The sequence below is a fragment of the Nanorana parkeri genome, unplaced genomic scaffold, assembly GCF_000935625.1.
Source record: "Nanorana parkeri isolate BGI_ZX_2015 unplaced genomic scaffold, ASM93562v1 scaffold1001, whole genome shotgun sequence".
Lineage (NCBI taxonomy): Eukaryota > Metazoa > Chordata > Amphibia > Anura > Dicroglossidae > Nanorana > Nanorana parkeri.
The window spans coordinates 466,453-485,722 of NW_017307269.1; positions in this window are offsets into that span (position 1 = coordinate 466,453).

Here is a 19,270-nt window from a genome sequence, read left to right on the forward strand (position 1 = left end):
GGCTGGCTCCGCCCAGCGGTCAGAAGCAGGCTGTCGGCCGGCCAATGGCCGGCCACTCGGCCAGCTTCGGCTTTCAGCACGGCTCATGCATATGCGTTCGGCTCGACTGAGCCGCTCGGCCAAGATTGGGGGCTGTATGGGCTATTGTGAATAGTCCGTACAGCACCCCTTCGGTTCTACTGAACCGAAGGGGTCCTGGGGCCGAAGCTAGCCAAAGGATCCGCAGAAGCTACGGCCAGTTCCTTCGGCAGCTCCACAGTATTTTTTCTTGTACATGAATGGATGATGGAAGTCAGCAGAGCATCACCTCATTCACTAAGCTAAGGTTAAATTTCCTTTGCACAGTGCAAATTCCCTTGCAAAGTGAACAGCATATTTGCCTTTAGTAAATCAACCCCAATGGGTTTACTTTACCAGGCATTCGGCACCATTTGCCTAGCAACTAAGGCACAGCAGTCTTGCAGTTATTAGCACATTAGCAATCTTCGCATTTACTGCACATGTGCACAGGTATGCTGATATTATGCACAATGGGCTTCTAATTTGTCTGTGCACCATACGTATTCTAATCATTTTACAGTTGTAGGGGATGTACATCTTAGTGGTAGCTGAATTATTCTTATTTTCCAGCATGGTGGATGCTACTTTTTGTTTACTAGAATTTGGCAGTAAAATGATGCTAACACTTGGGGGTGGATCTCTATCATACTGTAGGTATTTACCTAGATGGATTATGAGTCATTATCTGCCTGATTAAGGGGATTGGTACATTTGCATTAAGGAACATTTTAGTGTGCTGGTGATATGCAATATACTATTTTCAGGAAAGAAACATGGCATTGGTGTTAAAGCAGAGGGAAGCACAGATGTCCTAGAAGGATCACTTTGGAGATTATCAGTTTAGAAGACACTTTTCTTATTTATTATAGTGTTTTTTGATTGGAAAGCTGAATTTCTACTCTAAGATATTCCCATGTCTGTGAGAAGACCATCTGCTGTCTGCAGGTGGTAAAAAAATATACATTTATATACTATATGTTCTGTTTAAAAATTTAAAAGAAAAAAAATTGTTTTTTATTTTATGAAACACAAAAAACAAAACTATAAATAAAAATAACACCGCACCTTCACTTTAGGACTTGATTTGTAACCCCACGTTAGACTTATAGTGATATGTCAACTGTTTAAGAAAGTAGAATGTGAAAAATTGTATAAAATCTGTAAAAGTTATATTTATAGGTAATAATGTTTATTTTATTGCTGCACCAGAGTTTAACAGTTGTACACATAGACTTAGAATCTATACCAACTGGTCTTCCTATCCTATTGCTCCAGACTATTGTTGCACAAGGACAGAGGCTACCTGTGGGTTTATAAAATTGAATTCACAGTGTGTCCTTATTGTTTTATATGACTAAAAATTTAAGGCAAATTATTGCACTGCAAATTTCCATTCAAGATCAAGTAGTTAATCTGTACTGCTAAATTTAGTAAGATTCTTTATCATACTGTGTAACAGGTGACCCGAAAACAACCTCATCTGAATCCACAGCCATCACACAGCTAAATACACATTTGCTGCTTTTCCAAACAATTATACAATTATTATAGTGATGTATGGCTTCACAAGACAGCATGTTATATATAGATATTGGTTATCTCCTTGTCTGTAATCTACAAGTTCCTTGTTGTGATTTATTTGCTTCATTAAGATCAGACTTTCTCTTCCTTCCTCACTACATCACAGTTTGCATACTAATATCTAAGTTTAGTTTCCATTTATCACTGTGTACCACCATTCTTTGTCTTATTCACACTTGTTATTTTAATGAAAAATTATAGCCAAAGTATAACAACTTGCACACAGTACTTCTTTGAAAAAAAATATTTTAAATGGATGTTAAAGTGTTAGTAAAGCTTTTGTCTGGTTTTATTGCTCCCTTTGTACCCTCTTTAGAGATTCACCCTCTCTATTGGTCCCCAGAGACCACTGTTATCACTACAGATATTGATGGGTGGTGAGGGTAAATTTTTCCAATGAGACACCTGCTACATTGACTACTGTCTAAGACGGGATATAAAGGATTTAACCAGGAAAACAAAGTCTTCATGCAAGACGACAACAAACAAGAAAAGAATATTCAATGAAAAAGAGATAAAAGAAAATTAAGTAAGGAAAAACAACAAGACCATCCAGGGGACAAGCATCAGAAAGCATTCCAAGGATCATAGCAAACAGAGCAGCACAAGGTAGGACCATCCTCCCACAACACCAATAACTCACAGGATTACCAAATTTATATAGAAACATTATCACTTTTGAAACATACAACTACATTCAATATGGAAAACTGCAATTTAAAAGAAAATGTACAAAACAAAGACTCCAACACACAAGCCACAGCCAGCAGGGGGTCCAACACCTTGGAGATTGTTCACACAGAGAAAGAAAAGAGCAACCAAGCAAGAAAAGCCATGAAAAAAGTACAAATTGAACAAAATCCAGAGACTCTGTTTGCTGACTTCTCGAATAATGATGATGATAGGAAGAAAACAAATGTATTATTTCATACGGAGAACACTGAGGCCTGGCATAGAGCTTTCTGCAAATACTATAATAATAACATTATAAAGGGAGGCATCAGCAGGGGCCGCCATATCAAGGTCAGGGATGAGGAAAATCAAGACTGTACGGTACTCACCCTGAACATTTACCACAATGGCACCATCATGGTACAAGGCACGGAGGCCAATTTAGAGGAATTTGAGCAACTCTTCCCTCAAATCAAAGAACAAGTCAAGGACTTCAAGGATCTACAAAGTCCAGCTAGTCAGACCTGTGAGGAACACATTCCAGCAAAGAAATCCCCCAGAGACATGTCTGCATCATGTCCCAGTCAAGAACTCCCCTCACCCGAGGTCCTCAGAGATTGCTTATCCCAATTAGAAAGAGACTTTGTTCAATTCAAGGAACAGCTTCAAAGAGAATTAGGTGAGAAAAATGCAGATCACCAACTCAGAGAAGAAATAAACACCCTGAAATCTGAACAGAGGTCTGCCCTACAGGAAATGCAATTGAAGATCCAACAACTACAAGAGGAAAATATCCAGCTGAGAGAAGAGATAACAAAACTTACTACACAAACACAGACTATCAACCAGGAGAGAGAATCAAAAAGGATGTATATAGACAAAGTGACTGACAACGAACATGAGACCAATAAGACTAATGAGTGTCCACACATCAACAACACAGAGATCAGTGACAGTCAAAACCACTCACAAAGTCCTGAACTTACAACCAGTCAGCCAACAAATCCCAGACAACAAACTCCTGAAATTGTAATAATAATGGACTCAAATGGGAAGTACTTAAACACAAGAAGGCTATTCCCAGGAAAGAAAGTCACCAAAATCCATTGTGCTACCATTGAACAGACAATGGAAGTCCTCACCAATCCATACTTCATGAACCCCAAACAAATCATCATACACACAGGTACGAACAACATCCAGACACAACAGAACGCATTGCAGACAAACTGTCACAACTAACAGAGACTGCATAGCAAAAATTCCCCCACTCCAAACTAATTCTATCCTGCCTACTTCCAAGGAAGGACATACCGAACCATATCATCCAGATCAACACAGAACTGGCGGCTAAAACTAGATCAAAGCCCAACATTCACCTGGCCCAACATCCTTCCATAACCTCTGAACACCTCTACGATAGCAAACATCTCAACAAACAAGGGGTGAGTCACCTGGCAAGAGAATTTAAAGACATTGTACTGAACAGAACCCATATCCCGGAACCCGGCACAAACCAAACCCAAACTAACACAACAACAACAACAACAACCACAAGACGACCTCAAACCACACCAATAAACCAAAACAAGAACACATTTAACCCAAAAACAGGACAAAGCAGATGGCAGGAATGGTGGAAACCACCCACCCCAAAATGGACATCAAGACCTCCACAGAACAGAGACATGGAGGAGATACATCCACACATCAACAACACAGAGATCAGTGACAGTCAAAACCACTCACAAAGTCCTGAACTTACAACCAGTCAGCCAACAAATCCCAGACAACAAACTCCTGAAATTGTAATAATAATGGACTCAAATGGGAAGTACTTAAACACAAGAAGGCTATTCCCAGGAAAGAAAGTCACCAAAATCCATTGTGCTACCATTGAACAGACAATGGAAGTCCTCACCAATCCATACTTCATGAACCCCAAACAAATCATCATACACACAGGTACGAACAACATCCAGACACAACAGAACGCATTGCAGACAAACTGTCACAACTAACAGAGACTGCATAGCAAAAATTCCCCCACTCCAAACTAATTCTATCCTGCCTACTTCCAAGGAAGGACATACCGAACCATATCATCCAGATCAACACAGAACTGGCGGCTAAAACTAGATCAAAGCCCAACATTCACCTGGCCCAACATCCTTCCATAACCTCTGAACACCTCTACGATAGCAAACATCTCAACAAACAAGGGGTGAGTCACCTGGCAAGAGAATTTAAAGACATTGTACTGAACAGAACCCATATCCCGGAACCCGGCACAAACCAAACCCAAACTAACACAACAACAACAACAACAACCACAAGACGACCTCAAACCACACCAATAAACCAAAACAAGAACACATTTAACCCAAAAACAGGACAAAGCAGATGGCAGGAATGGTGGAAACCACCCACCCCAAAATGGACATCAAGACCTCCACAGAACAGAGACATGGAGGAGATACAGACCCTTCTCAGCACACTATACAACAAATTAATGTGAATTGAACTCATAATGTACTACATAGACAACCATCCACAACCTGGGTGTCCCATGTAGTTTTGCTCATTACAAGGTATAACAGCACAAAATGACATCACTAACAATTAGTAGCTGGAACATTCAGGTTCTGAATGCTTCAGCCTTTGGATCCAAAGTAAACGATCCAGACTTCAAACATAGATTGCACAACGTGGACATACAAATCCTGCTGGAAACATGGAGCCAGGCACAGGATGACTCACAAACACCTATTGGCTACAGATAATTTTCTGTGCCTGCCCAGAAGGATAAAAGCATCAAACAGGGTCGACATTCAGGAGGAATATTAATCTGGTATAAGGAGGAGCTACATGAGAACATCAAAGCAATCAAAAAAGGAGAGAGCCACATCTGGATACAAATAAGTAGCTCCATCCTCACCTCTCAGTCAGACATCTTCCTGTGTGCAGCTTACATTCCACCACCAGAGTGCTTCTCTATGGAGACCTCGATGCCAGGACAGGAAGAAAAAAGGACTATGTGACCTCAGATGGGAACACATACATTTTGGGAGCTGCAAACTACTGTCAGGAGTCAATACAGACACACAGAAACAGCTATGAAAGTACAACCAACAAGAGTGGAAGAAAATTGCTGAATTTGTGTCGGAGTCTCGGGCTCTACATCCTTAATGGGCGCACCAAGGGAGACTCTCTGGGAAGGTAAACATTAAGCTCCCATGTAGGGAGCTTGTAATAACAGTGTGGTAGACATGAATCCCGCTCACATCAACACCTTCACAGTCATCCCACAAACACACCTGTCAGACCACAGCCAACTACTGCTCTATATTAAATCCTCAAACAAACCATCCTCAAAACCCCATCAGACCAGCCTGTACAACCTCCCACCATCATTCAAATGGACCAGACAGTCTACCATGGCCTACAGAGAGGTCATCAACAGACCCAACATCAAAGAACAGCTAGCAGACTTCCAAAACAACACCTATGTACTAAGTCCCCAGGGGGTGAACCGAGCAGCAAAGGACCTCCACAACATACTACACCCCATCGCATCGACCTCTAACATTAACATTAAAGCAGAGACCTCTAACATTAAAAAAGTCAACTTCCAAGAAATCATCCAATAAACAACCCAATAAATGGTTTGACATAGATTGCCGCACACTAAGAAACAACCTACGAACAGTCTCAAATAAAAAACACAGAGACCCCGACAACACCGACCTGAGGATCACTCATCGCGTCCTACAGAAAAACTACAAACAAATCCTCAAAAAGAATACACAAAACTTCATCTCCAAAAACCTTCAACAACTGAAAGAGGCTCTTCAGGAAAATTCTTTCTGGGAAACCTGGAATCAAATCGGCTCAGGATCCAAGAAAAACAACCTCCGCATCCTAAATTGCAACATCTGGCTCAACTACTTCAAGAGCCTGTACAAAGATATTCCCAAAGAGGAGCTAACTGTGGAACAAGAACACATAATCAGAAGACTACATGAACTGGAGGAAAAAATCAAGGATTTGCAAAACCCGTTAGATACACGCGTTACACTCCAAGAAGTAGCAGAGAAAATTCAAGATCTGCAAAGTAAAAAAGCCAGTGGGATGGACGGAATCCTTCCAGAGATGATCAAACACAGCTCTCCGGATGTACACGCCGCAATATGTAAAGTCTTCAACCTGGCCCTGAGCGTTGGGTTCTACCCTCAAGTATGGAACCAAGGCCTCATAACACCCATCCATAAGAGTGGAGAACAGTATGATCCAGCCAACTACAGGAGGGATATGTGTCAGCAGCACGCTAGGAAAACTGTTCAATAGCATTCTGAACAAAAGAATCCTCAGCTTCCTGACACAGCATAATGTCCTCAGCAGAAGCCAAGCTGGGTTCATGCCAAACCATCGCACTACAGATCGCATCTACACCCTGCAGTCTCATCAAGAACCATGTCCACAATACAAAACATGGGAAAATATTCGCCTGCTTTGTGGACTTTAAGAAGGCCTTTGATTCAGTGTGGCACCCATGCCTGTTCCTCAAAATACTGGAGAGCGGAATAGGAGGGAAAACCTATGATGTCATCCAGAGCTCATATAATGAGAACTTCTGCAGCATAAAGGTGAATGGGAAGAGAACAGAGTACTTCCGGCAGGCTCGTGGAGTTAGACAAGGCTACAGCTTAAGTCCAACCCTCTTTAACATCTACATCAATGGACTGGCTGAAGCTCTAGAATCCTCCTCAGCACCAGGACTACCTCTACATGACACCGAGGTGAAGTTCCTGTTGTATGCAGATGACCTCCTATTACTGTCACCAACAGAGAGAGGTCTACAAGACAGCCTGGAAGTGCTGGGAAAATACAGTGCGGCATGGGCACTACCCATCAACCAAAAGAAAACAAAGGTCATGGTTTTCCAAAGGAAGAACACAAAAACCATAAGTTCTTCTTTCACACTTAATGACTGCACTCTTGATGAAGCCAACAGCTACACATACCTCGGCCTAGAAACAAACCAACCAGGAAGCTTCAAACCAGCCATAGAGGCCCTAAGAGACAAGGCATGTAGAACCTTCTATGCCATCAGGAGAAAACTCTACAAACTAAAACCGCTGGTAAGTGGCTTAAAATATTTGATAGTTTCATCACCCCAATCCTCCTCTATGGCAGTGAAGTATGGGGCCCCATCACCTACCCAGACCAACCCAAATGGGACACCAGCCCAACAGAAATATTCTATCTTGAATACTGCAAGCACCTCCTCCAAGTCCATCGGAGCACTTCTAACAATGCTTGCCGGGCTGAGCTGGGCAGATTCCCCTTACTTCTTGCAGTACAGAAGAGGGCGCTATCAGACTGGGACCACCTAAACATCAGCAGCCCCAACTCATACCACCATAAAGCCCTACTGGCCAACAAGGACCACCCCAAACCATGTGGGCTGCAACAACTTGTATCCACTTTCTTCATCCAAAGCTCCCATGAATGCAACCTGACATAATATCAAATAAAGGACATCATTAATGATTCCAGGGAAAACTATATCAGAGAATGGAGACATGATATAGCAAACTCCCAGAAACTCATAATTGACCAACCATTACAGAGGGAATACAAACTGGCCCCATACCTGGAGGTACTACGAGACCCCAAGGACGGACAAATCCTGAGCTGGTACAGACTGAGCGCCCACAGCCTGGAAATAGAATCAGGGCGGCATAGACAGACCTACAAGCCCAGGGAGAGTAGACTGTGCTGGTGTTGTGACCAGGGGGCCCTGGAAGATGAGGTCCACTTCCTCCTACAGTGCCCCAAGTACTCAGCACTAAGGGACAATCACTTCCGGAGACTCTCCGCTCTCATCCCGGACTTCAGCCCTATAGAAGAGACAAGGAAACTCTGCATTGTACTGGGAGAAGAGGAGCCGACGGTGAAAATATCTGCACAATACGTCACAAATTGAATTGAATTGATATATCATTGTTTTGTAGAGATCTCCCTTTACTTATTGCAGTGTCTCTAGTGTATGAATTGAAGGGAAATCTCAGTTGTCAAGATGTTTGTGTGTTTACTTACATGAAATGCCCATTTCAACCCCCCTCACAACAATTCAATTCATTTAATTATGTTGAGCTATTCTTTGGTGGGTTTGCTAGTGTAGTTCAGATCATTATCATATTCAAAGATTTGTTTCACCAACTTCAACTTTTGGACAGATGTTCTCACATTCTGATAATTGACTCAATGACTGAAAGCTGTCCATGCCCTGAAGGAGCAAAGCAACTCCAGACCATAACATGTCCACTGATTTACTTCCCAGCTGGTAAGAGGTTTTTCTGAAATGCTGTATTTGGTTTGCACCAAACATATCTTCTGTAACCAAGAAATCTTATCTTTGGTTCATCAGCCTACCGCACATTGTTCCAGAAGGCCTGGTCTGGCTTTATCTATATGTTCAATGGCAAACTATGGTATTGCTCTAATGTTATTTATAGGCAGCAAATACTTTTTCCTGGCACACCTTCCATGCAATTTAAATTTGTACAATCTCTTTCTGAATTTAGATGCATGCACATGGGTTGAATTTGCTGGGGTGGTCAGTCATGGACAAATTAGCATGCATTTCAAATCTGTACCACCTGTAAATTATTTTCCTTACAGTGGAATGATTGATTTCAGATAATTTGGCAGTGTTTTTAAATCTCTTGACAGAGTCATAGGCATCCACAACCTTCTTTCTGAGGGCCTACAAGAGCTCTTTTTATCTTGTCATGATCACACAACACAGGTCAATAGCAAAACAAACACCAGACCCTAGAAATCTGGGTTTAAATAACACTATAACAAAATGTTTCTAATCTGTAGCACCTTATTCTAATTTTTACATCCTACATACTCAATGAGGAGATCCTAATCTGGAACACCTTATTCTAATTTCGTGGATTTAAAGTGGCGGTAATTGTAGGCATGCACTTACTTTGTCCACATAATAAATCTGCATATTCATTAATTTAGATTATGCGAAAGAATAAAACATGTCAACTTTGTGTGTCATATGTTCAAGAATATCATAATATGTCAAATATGTTGAGAGAGATAACAATTTCGATGAGTTGAACATACTTTTTACATGACTTTTTGTAGAATACAGTTCTGTATAATTTTGGAAGAATTTTCAAATATCAATTATAATTTTTAAGCGTACACAAAGTTAAAAAGTCACTAAGACTATAAGGACCAAAGCAATCATCTGGTGGCTCTTCAGTAGTTTACCAGGTGACATAATGAAGAGTATAGTCTGATAGTAGGTGGAATACAGCACACTACTCTCAGGTGAATATATATACAGTTGGTAATAATAATGTCATGATGTGATGTAATACTTTTCTCCTGGAGAGATCTCAGCTCAGATAGAAGCCAAGGCAACCATCTAAATCACATTCTTACTTCTCATGGTTCCTATTTCATTTTGGCATCTGGGATGTGCCAGAGATATTAATAAAAGCTCAGAAATGAAAAAAGCAGGATACGGCTACTTCAACAAGGTTCCTGCGGTATTTATAGATTTTTCCAACTCTCCCTTGAACCTCTTGATAATTAAAAGATAAAGGTTCTGTTTGATAAAGTATACAGTTTTTTCTAAAACATATTTTTATTATGATTTTATGAAATAACATATTGTATGGCCTGTGCAGGATTAAGACATGATACCAAGACACAGTAGTTTGTTACCAACTGACATTAAATTGTTCCGTTACTAAGTGGCATATCTGAATGGTTGCATTAGAGATTTGTTCTGGTACTGTAAAGATTTTTAAATAACAAAAGTGTTCCCTTTTTTAAAGGGTGTTGTATAGTTTCGCATCTAATTGGTTTCCAAAATATCTGGAATATCTCTTCTTGCTAGTAGTTGCTAGTCTACAGAAACCCAGGACAAGTGAAGACTCCAGACTCCATATTCAATTCCCAGCTATACAGTGCAGACATTCTTTAACCACTTGAAGACCAGGTGTCTACACCCCCTTCCTGGCCAGGCCATTTTTCAGTATTCAGCGCTGCAGTACTTTGACTGACATTTATTCCGTCATGCAACGCTGTACTGAAATGAATTTTTTACCATTTTTTTGGGACAGATAGAGCTTTCTTTTGGTGGTATTTAATCACCAATGGGGTTTTTATTTTTTACTATATAAAGAAAAAAATACAGATTTTTAAAAAAAAAACTGTTTTCCTTAAATTATGTTAATGAAACATTGCAAATAAATAATCTTTCTTCATACATTTAGGCCAAAATGTGTTCTGACACATTTCTTTGGTAAAAAAAATCCAAATAAAGTGTAAATTAATTAGAATGTCTTACAGTTATACAGTCTACAGAACAAATGGTATATATACCATATCATTGGAAATGTATCAACCCTGTTGCCCTGACTGCCTATCACATTTCTTTAGACCCTAAAATACCAGTACAGTAGAAACACCCACAAAATGGCCCCATTTTGTAAAGCAGACACCCAAAGGTATTTGATAAGATGCATGGGGGGATGCATTTAAAGATGTCATTTTTTGGCACAAGTTATCAAAAAATAAAGATTTTTTTTTTTTTTACACAAAGTTGTCAGTTAGTAGGATATTTCCTATACATAACACAGGCATATTTCGATTTATACCCCAAAACACATTCTGCTACTCCTTCTGAGTATGGGGATACCACACATGTACCACTCCATGGTATTTGGTATGGAGCACTTTGAGGGAATGGTATGACCCCATTCCTCCAAGCCAAAAAGACCTTCTGGTACTTGGCTAAGTAGTACAGGAAGCTTGACAAGTACAGGAAGCTTGACAAAAGGTAAACAAAACAGTACCTGTGATTCCAGAAGTGCAGCTGTCTTCAGAGGATAACTGGGACTGGTGTTTTGGATGGAACATCGTCATTTGGACAAGGAGATAGGTCACTGCAGACAGCAGGAAGAAATGTGGTCAACTAGGTCAGCTCAGGTGGCAGGCAGAGAAGTGGTCAGTTTGCAGGCCATGGTCAGTTCAGGTGGCAGGCAGAGATGTGGTCACTATACAGGCCAAGGTCAGTTCAGGCACGGACGTGGTCAGTAAGCAGGCCGAGTTCAGTTCATCAGTGTGATTCATAAGTCATTATTGCAAGTCGGTATCATCAGCACGATTCACAGTGTCAGTGCGTTTCAGTATCATCAGTGTCAGTCGCAGTGTATCCGGTGTTTCTTTCACAAAGCTTGTACAGTTTAACCCCGTACCTGGCGCGTTTGCTGGGGATATACGGTTTGATATTAAGCCTGCCTGTGAAATGAATAAGGGATTCATCAACGCAAATATTTTGTTTGGGGGTATAAATTTCAGAAAATTTGGCAGAAAACAAATTGATGAGTGGCCTAATTCTATGTGGGGTGACTTCTTGGAGGGCAAATCGAATTGTTGTTAAAATGAAGAAACCTCATGATCGTTTTGTATCTTGTCCTGGACATGGTTGCAGAGTATAGGGGCATGTGATGAATTGGGTTTGTAGACCAGTACGCATTCAGCTAATTTTTTTTGGCGAGTCCCATATTCATTGTTAGGCCGAGAAAGGTTTTAAATTCCGCAACAGTCAGAGGCCTCCACTGAAATAGTCTGGCATAGAAGGAATTAGGATTGCTGGTAACGAACTGTTGAAAATAAAGGTTGGATTGGGTGACAATCAAATTGAAGAGGTCATCAGTGAAGAACAAATAAAAAAATTGTATTGGTGTAAAATTTTCCATTTCCACTTGGACTCCTGGATTGGCAATAAATGGGGGGATGACCGGTGCGGCTGAATTAGAGGGTAGCCACAAGGGATTTGCAAGTGCCTCTGGTAGTACACTAGTATGTGTTCTTTGGGGCCTGATTCTTCCTGGCTGATCTTGGGGATGAGCGGTTGTGCTGGTGGATGCCAGTGCTTGTGGATGAGCGGCAGTACTAGTGTTTGGCTGCTGCATGTCAGCTGGATGTTGCACAGCACACCTGGATCTTTTAGTGGGCACAACTTCTTCTTCTGAATCAGAGAATACTGAACCACTGCGTCTCCGTCACTCTCACCAGACATGCTGAGGATTTGAAATGCCTCATCGCTGCTGTACATTTTTTGGGACATTTCTGTCCCAGTGCATATACTTGGGGGCACTGGATGAAACTGGTACTTGGATGTGCTGTACCGGTTATGTGAGCGTCACATGCTAATTGGTGCTAGTAGGCTGGCACGGTGGTAGATACTGGCGTGTTCTGCTGGCACTGAGTGCTGATGATATGTGCTGCAAATGTGGCACTGATGACACTGAAACGCACTGACACTGTGAATCGTGCTGATGACACTGACGGCACTGACACTGTGAATCGTGCTGATGACACTGCGACTGACACTGACGATACTGAAACGCACTGACACTGTGAATCGTGCTGATGATACCGACTTGCAATAATGACTTATGAATCACATTGATTACAGTGAATGGCACTGACACTGTTAATCTCAAAGATGACACTGAATTGACACTTTGACACTCAACAGTAGCAATGTATCAGTGTATCACAGTGTATATGTGTGTATCACTTTAAATAATTGAAATGCTTACTGTGGATGATCTGTGAAGTTCTCTATCTCCTCTCTCTCACAACCGAACCGTGTGTGAGAGAGGAGATAGTGACAAGGCTGCAAACTGCAGCCTCTGTTTATTTTTGTGACAGCTGGGATTTGTACACTAGCTTTAGAATGACTTATGTTGAGGGATGGTACTGGATGGTTTTAAGGCTGCAGATAGTTACAATAATTGAGTCCCTGATAAACATTTAATCCTATGGATTCTTACAGCTTCCCTCCCAATATATGCTTCAGTGCTTGTGTACCAGCAGGCCCGGATTTCCCACAAGGCGGCAGAGGGGCGGCAGCGGTGACCTTGTGGGGAAGTTGCGGGAGCCGGTGTAAGGTGTCAAGGGGGAGTAAATCCAGCCCTGTGTACGAGGACATTTGCATTTTGCTGCTGTGTTTTTGGAGCATTTTTGGAGGATCTGGAATACAATTTTTTTCATTCTGAATGGGACTGCATGAAACTGCAGCTTTTGCATTGCATGTCGCAATGTGCTTTTGTAAATTCAAAAATACTATTTTGCTGTGTTGCAACTGCTTTTATTCCTCTACACCAGGGGTGGCAAACTCAAATTCATCGGGGGCCGCATCAGCAGTATGGTAGTACACCCACAAGTTAAATGTTCAGTATATCCAGATATACAGGGAACTGAAGTTATAGCTGTGATCATTTTTGTTAACAAGGGCACCACCTTGAAGTAGACCTTTCAGTACAATGCAAGGTCTGCGTCTACTGTCTGGGACATCTCCTCTCTTTGTTAAAATTAGATTTATACTTACTGTGCCTTAATCTTCTTTTTTTAATAATTCTTTATTTAAGTTTTATATTTTCAAAAACAAAGAACATAGCTTAAGCATTATGGAGGTTTACACGTTAATCATATAATATAAACATTTCGAATTATATCTTGAAAAAAATAAATCAGATATTACATAGTATAATCCCATAGTTACTGTTTATGTCTTTAGACGATATGGTGTTTGAGATGAAATGAGAAGATATATATACATACATACTCACGTACACACACATACAAACACACACACATACATTTATATAATTTATTTATTTATTTCTCTTTCCTTCTTCTCCCCCTCCCCTCTCTCCTTCCCTTCCCCCTATCTTCCAAGTAAGAGAAGTAAGAGAATCAGGAAATAATTTATCAAAGAGAAGAAATATGAGAATTAGAATAGTAGATATAGGTTTATCAAAGAGGGAATGCCAGCTGTAGGGGGCAGATCAGCAACCATCTTCCTTTTTGACATAGCCAGGTGTTACATCACTGTCCTTCTGGGAAGATTCCTGTGGATTGCAAAGCAGGAGAAGTCTTGTGAGAACACACTCCAGTCCATTGCAAGAGCTTCTTCGCTCAAGATTTTGGCTGCTATGCTTTAGCTTGAGAGGGAGTGGCACCACTCGGACCTTATAGGTGGAACTTGCATTTTACTGCAAGGTGCCCATTTAGGTCTTGTTTATATTCAGAATTTTGTAACATGGGGAAACAGAACTATGCTGGTTTTTATTCACACAGGACATGCTGGTGATTGAAAGATTAACTACACTTTCAACTCATGTATGATTAAAACATTGTGACAAGCAGCAAGAGCGAGAGCAACCTGTTAGAGGAGTGACAGCTCGAACAATGTTGTTAGGTAAAGGGATTTCTTTCCCACCATTTTTTTTGTACCACACTCCATAACAGGTACACCTCAGTTCTTGGAATTGGTGGAAAGTGCAACATTTTAATAAGATATAAATGCAGTTTATTCAGGCATATATTATAGACTATTAGAGAAGATATTAAAACTATATCCTTACTTTGTATGTAATAAGGTTAAGCATTTTGAAGAATTTTAGAGTTCAAAATGTGATGTTAATTTACTTTTATAAAAAAAGGAAATGAAATTTGCCCCAGACCAAAGTGGTTTGTCTAAAACAATGTTGGCAATGCAAGCCGCGTAAAACAGATGAAAACTGGAATGCTTACAGAGACTTGATGCTGCTAATTAAATTTCAAGAATTTGGCTCTGCAAGTGAAAATGGCACTACAACAACTAGAATAAGTATCATATACTATGGGTAACACCTTTATTTTCTGCTAGTTCATTTTACATTGTTATTACAACTTGCAATTTATTTCCCCAGAATGGCAGTCTACCAAAGGAAACAGACACATGCAGGAAGTTTCAAGCAAGGTAGAAGAAAAAAAAATGAGGAATGGATCATGTGATTTTTGGAGTTTATTTAACATAAGAACTCAACACAAGGAGTAATACAATGCAATTATGCAGAGAAACTGAAATAGGTGTTTGCTCTACCACAGTCTGGGTCTTGTTGGCAAGAGATTGCGGGAGGGTAGCATGAAAACTACTCAGGAACAGTTGCATTTATAAATACATTTAATGATATGTATTGAATAACTACATAAGTGGATTAATTGATATTTCATCTGTTCAACTTAATATCCAGACTGTATATCCAGACTGTGGATAGTACACGTACTTTCAGAGAAATGAAATGTTCCCAGAAAATATTCTAAATTAAAATTAAGGCTCTGGAAACACATAAAATACACATTAATGCAGCTAGGTATTCCTTAGTAAACAATTAAGTGTATTTTTAATGCAACTTGCATAAGTTCTTAAACTTGACTATGCATTGGGCTCTTGCAATCCCTTGCAGAGCAGCGCTCAGAAAGGAAGAGGGAAGGGCAAGGCTGGAGCCAATTGAGTTTGCTGCATACATATGAGCTGACAAGGAACATGCTAATAGAAGGAGATAGCAGATAACTGTCCATTCAGCAGGCTGGGGGTGAAGAGAGGCCACTTCTGTATTTCTTCTACATTCTATAACATTGACAGTGAGAGTGGTATCGCCCACCTTGTTGTGCTATATAGAAAATCTGGGCGAATCTCAAAAGTGAATTGACAGAAATACAAATCTAATGGCAGGCAAAACAGCTATATTTTATGCGTTTGATATACATACTGTATTTAGCTTTTTGCCTTAGCTTTAAAAACCTGTGAAATACAGAACATTGCTTTAAATGAAACACATTTATGCATCTACCTTCTTTGTGTAATGTGGAGGCCTAATGGCTTCACCCTTAAGGCTTTTATTAAAAAAACAAATAAGATAATGAAACAAAGTCAACCTATGGCCCCTCGGAAATCCCTGCCACTCATCCAAATGTCTGAGCCTGTGCCATCCATCTATAAAATGAATGTCTGATTATATGGCATAGCTTTCAAGTACGGTATAAAGTTATATTCCACAACACTAAAATTTCCTTTTAATATAATTTAAAGCAGTGTATATCATGTCTTTCTCTTCATATATACCAATCTCCTCCTTTCTCTTGAAAAACCCTGACTATTGCCATATTCATTATAGAGGTTTTGCATCGGTGCTCAAACTGTCTTAAACTAGAAAAAGCCATTTGTTCAGCATGGCGAAATGCATCATATTAGAGAAGTGGAGGACAGTCAAGAAACACAGATACCTTGTGATGTCAGTAGACAGTGTGATGATCAGTCAGGGACAGCTCACAATCATCAAACAGAGACAGCATTGGTCAGCTTTCACAGAGCACACATCCACTTCTTTATTGCACACATCTGAATCCAGTAATGTGTCATCTGCTTAACTAAATCAATATGTCACAACTCAGCACCTTATTAATGTTTCCAGACGAGAAACAAATTCACACCTTACTAAATCTCTATTAGACTTAAGCTGAGGATAAACTGCCTCAAGATTGAAAATGGAATTCACAGGAGATGGCAGGATGTGAGATAATAAAAGGTTTATTTCCTTGTTCCAGAATATCTTTACTATATTGAAGTTCTTTTTCCATATCACAGTGCACATCAGGTAAATGTCTTGCTATTTTTTAAGCAATTGCTAATTTTTCCTTCATCCTTGCTCCCAACCACGCTCCTTTCTCAGAATGGGCTTTTTAAAAGCCATCAGAACATGGCTGGTTTGGTCAGTTTTACTAGTTAAACTACCAGTTACACTTACACATAAGCTAAAAGGAGCACTTGAAGATATGTGTACCAGTGGCGGAACAAAGGAACGAAGGGCCTTGGTGCAAGATTTTTTTTGGGCCCCCCACCCCCAAAAACCCCCCACAAACACAGTGCTCTCCTCCCGCAACGCTCGGCCGGCTGTCACACTTTCTGTCCACCCCGCTGGGACACAGAGCAGCGCCCAGCGGGGAGGAAAGAAAGCAGGGATGCGTTGCTGTATCGGCAGAAAAATGGCGCTTTCAGCATTTAGCCAAAAGTGCAGTTTTCGGCCGATATGTTTTGGCGGCCGATATATTGGTGCATCTCATATTTACAGCAATGCAGAATGGCAAAGGCTATAGAGGACTACACATCCCAGCAATACTTTATATAACAATAGCATTTCTGTATAAAGTACTGCTGAGATTTGTAGTCCTCTATAGAGGGTGCCATTCTGCATTGCTGCAACAGTACTTTATACAGCATTAGGCTACAAATAGGAATAATTTTAATGATTTATTTACCCCCCCTCACCTCTTCTGTCTTCAGTTGTTCCGGTGTGTGTTCTGTTTGCTGGGTCCTCACTCCCAGAGGCGGCTCTAGACTTTGTGAGGCCTAAGGCGAAACTTAAACATGATGCCCCATCTTACATATGCACGTATACATACACTCATATGTACACAAATACATACATACAAAAATGCAAAGTCATTTACTCATGCATGCACACACTCATATACCCCGTTATTTATAGTAGAGGTTTAAGAAGTCAGAACAACTCTGGAGATCTTCTTAAAGAAGAACTATGAGGTGAGTGCTTTTCACTCATCGTCATAGTTCTAGCTGACCTGTTACATACCGGCGTTCACTCACTTCTCGATCCTGTCAAGGCAGAGAGCCGTGACAGGGGAAGGACTGGATTCCCCCCTCCCCGCTCCGATCCTCCAGCGCTGACTGGCGGCACGGACAGTTACAGCTGGCTCTGCCTCTACCCGGCGCAGAGACTGGGGGTCCGCCCGCCGCTGGATACCGATCCGGCGGCCGGCAAGTCCCACCATCTGTGCTGGGCCACCCAGGCTGAGGCCCTGGTGCGCACGCACCGGTGGTAGTTCCGCCACTGATGTGTACCACTCCAATTGAGTGGCTCATGATAGGTTCCTTTGCAAAATCTCCAGGCACTGGTCTGGCTCCTTGCACTCTGGTGAATCAATTCGCAAAAAAAAAAAGTTGCCATACTATGGGCTGCAGTAATCTTTCTAGTTTACTTAAACAGCAGCAGGGGTCTGAGATGTTTTGCGCTGAAGAGTGCTCTATCAAAGTAATGATGTTATCCTAAGAAGCTACTGTGAAATAATAAAATCAGCTTTTATACTAAACTTCAATAGGCAACCATTAAACTGATTTGTTTTTTTTCTGCTTATGAAAATCATAGTTTAACTTTGAGGATAAGGCCAGTCCTGGGAAGGCTGGACAATGCTAAGGGGATATTCTTCTGCAAAGCTGTACTTTGTGCTACAGAGTTTACTTACAAACATGTCCCATTCTGGTTTTTGGACAAGGAAGGGAGGCTTGGGGATTAAAATAAACCCCTCCAACATGCCAGCTAATACTTTTCAGAGCCCCTGCATCTTCCCCTCTTCCCCCTATTTCAATATTCGTTTTATAGAATAATTTAACAAGAATTCTGGTTGGTTGTTATAGGCAACAACTCTGCTTTTGTACTCATTTTCTTTACTCCAGTTTTGAATCAGCTTCAGTGTGTCTATGTTGATTATATTATTTTTTTGTGGATATTGGGCAAAGCTATTTACCTTATACAATTCCAGGTATTTTGCCCAAATTGTTGCTTAATTAAATAATGATCATTTGTATGCTGCTATCAAATGAATGGACTTATGTTTTGGTGTAACATGCTTAGGTTTATATTAGGTAATGAAACAAAAAAGCGCAATTCAGTTCTTGTATGAATTCTCAGACTTTGAGGATGACAGCTTCCAAATACCAAAGACCGAGCAGTAGCAGAAGACTCCAGGGCTAAAAGATTGTACTTTCCTAGAATCTGGCACCAAGTAACAGAAGGAAAATTAACATATCAAAAGGCATATGTGGATTTGAAATTGGACTTTTATATGGCCAAATGAGTCTGTAAGCATATTGCTTAGTTTTGTCTCTAGTAGGATTTGCCAGACTCATCTCTACAGTAACAGAACCATTCATCTTTCTTTACTTGCTACAAGCTATTAAGGCAGGTCTTCTGAATAATAATAATAATAAATAAAAAAAAAC